At 43.6% G+C, this 2,591-nt stretch overlaps 1 long non-coding RNA gene across 1 annotated transcript in view; it reads left to right on the top strand.

Annotated features, from left to right (window-relative positions):
* Positions 1 to 2,309: 2,309 nt before the first annotated feature.
* The window catches only part of LOC115190612 (uncharacterized), a 600-nt gene continuing 318 nt past the window's right edge, over positions 2,310 to 2,591 (top strand). Inside the window, exon 1 of the long non-coding RNA XR_003877375.1 lies at positions 2,310 to 2,500. This is a non-coding gene — a long non-coding RNA (uncharacterized LOC115190612). The remainder of the gene's footprint in view (positions 2,501 to 2,591) is intronic.

Genomic DNA, 2,591 nt, shown 5'->3' with positions numbered 1-2,591 from the left:
CAGGTGCATTACACAGAAAACACTGGAGAACCCCCTAACCCTCTGGCCATGCTGAAGAACCCCCTAACCCTCTGGCCAGGGGATATTGGATATTAAACATTTAGGTACATACAAGTGTATTATATCGGTTGAAAGCTTCAATTATTGTTAATCTAACTGCACTGTCCGATTTACAGTAGCTATATCAGCGAAAACATGCCATGCGATTGTTTGAGGACGGTGCCCCACATCAAAATATTTTTCCACCAGCACAGGTTTCATAAATACACAAATAGCGATTAAATATTCACTTCCTTTTTGAAAATCTTCCTCTGATTTGTCATCCAAAGGCTCACAGCTATAACATGTAGTGTCGTTTTGTTAGATAAAATCCTTCTTTATATCCCAAAAAGTCAGTTTAGTTGGCGCCATCGATTTGAGTAATCCACTCGTTCAACATACAGAGAAAGGAATCTGAAAATCTTCCCCTAAACTTTGTTTCAACGAGTCAAAATATGTTTCTATTTACTCCTCAGATACCCTAAAATGTAATCAAACTATAACGTTTCTTACGGAAAGAATTTAGCAGGTGTCTTGTCTTCATGACGTGCGCAAACACGAATTTCCAAGACTGTGTCCCTGTACTAAAACTGATATTTCTTATTCGTTTTGGAAGTTACAAGCCTGCAACCTTGAACATAGACTGCTGACACCCTGTGGAAGCCATAGGAATTGCACCCTGGGAGCTAGAATTGAGTATGCACTTATACTTGCCATTGTAAGGACATGGTCTCTCAAAAAAAAAAAATCTGTTTGGTTTTTCTTTGGATTTTCTCCTACCATATCTATTGCGTTATAGTCGCCTGCATTATTTTAACATTTCTACAAACTTCAAAGTGTTTTCTTTCCAATGGTACCAATTATATGCATATCCTGACATGCCCGAAGCATATCCTTTGGGCATGTCATTCAGGTGGAAATTGTGAAAAAGGGGCCTAGCCCTAAGAAGTTTTTAATTTAGGAGACGTTTAGTTCTCATTTAGTGTGTTTCTCTCTCTCTCTCCCGCTCTCCATCTCTCTCTCCCTCCCCCTTCCTTCCTCTCTCCCTCTCGCGGCCTGAGGCCTTCTTTGTGTCTGTTTATACCGAGCTCTCATAATCACCTAACTTCTCCCTTGTCAGTCATCTCAAATCCCCTCCCCCTCTTCCCTTTCTCCTCCATCTCGTCCTCCACCCCTTTCTCTCTCTCTCTCTCTCTCTCTCTCTCTCTCTCTCTCTCTCTCTCTCTCTCTCTCTCTCTCTCTCTCTCTCTTCCTCCACATCTCTCTCGCTCCAGCAATATCCCAGGCTGGCCAATAGAGGGGGTCGTTCAGCCACTGCAGTCATATGAAGGCCTGTTTCTGTCCAGATGGACTGCTACCACTGTCAGCCACCATAGATAGACCTCTCACTAGGAACTTAAAGGGATAGTGCCAGCATGCTAGCTGTTCCTGTAGACTTCCAGTCATTCCGCTAATGTTAGTTAGCAATGGCTCCAGAAACGACATTCAACTTCCTTCAAACTGCACACAAAGACATAAAAATGAAATCCATGAGTCAATCTGACTCTGGTTTAGTAGGAAAACATGTTGCATCAGAAGATACCAGCTTCATCTGATCAAGGTTCTATCGACTCTAGTGTCTTAGTGCTAGGCGAGAGCAAAAGCCTGCACTGCCCTGTATCTCCCCAGGACCAGGGTTAGTGAACACTGATTATATACCAGTGTCATTTGTGTCCGTGTTTTGTTTGGGTGAATACTCAGAGCCAAATGAACATGACTGATATAACAACCCCACCCCAGCCATTCATAACAAGTTAGACAAGTTAGAGCTCCATTGGTTCTGGTGAGACAGACAGATGGGAGTGGATTTGTTGGGATTTGGCATCTGGGCTACGGGACCCTCCCATTGGTTAAGCCGAGTTCCGATAAGACTTCAAAGGGCGGAGCTAATTAATAATATGTTTACATTATCCACGCTCATACGCAGCTTTGAGTCTGACCCCTCATTACTCTGTGTGTGTGTGTGTGTGTGTGTGTGTGTGTGTGTGTGTGTGTGTGTGTGTGTGTGTGTGTGTGTGTGTGTGTGTGTGTGTGTGTGTGCCCATCCAGCCCCCTAATTAAAAAAACTAATTGGATAAGATAAATGGCACATTGTGAACTTTGTTGTTGAACATTGTTGGCATGAAAGAAACAATTCAATGTCGTATAAGAATTAGGACACACTATAAATCAATGTCAAAAGTGAAGAACAAAATGCTAACTATGACTCCCTCTTCCTGCTATTGTTCTCCCTCTCTCTACAGCCCAGTCCTATCCCGAGCCCAGTGCTTGGTGGGAAGCCCAACGCTAGCCAATCCCTTCTGGCCTGGTGCCGTGAGGTCACAAAGAATTACCGCGGAGTCAAGATTACCAACTTCACCACATCCTGGAGGAACGGCCTGGCATTCTGTGCCCTTCTCCATCACTTCAGACCTGATTACATGTGAGTTATACACACACACACTCCTACACTCAAGAGTCCATATGGGAAACCTAATGATCTATCTGGAGAAGAGAGCACAAGATAAAGCATC

This window comes from Salmo trutta, unplaced genomic scaffold (genome assembly GCF_901001165.1).
Source record: "Salmo trutta unplaced genomic scaffold, fSalTru1.1, whole genome shotgun sequence".
NCBI classification, from domain to species: Eukaryota; Metazoa; Chordata; class Actinopteri; order Salmoniformes; family Salmonidae; genus Salmo; species Salmo trutta.
This window is presented reverse-complemented; position numbering and strand designations above follow the sequence as displayed.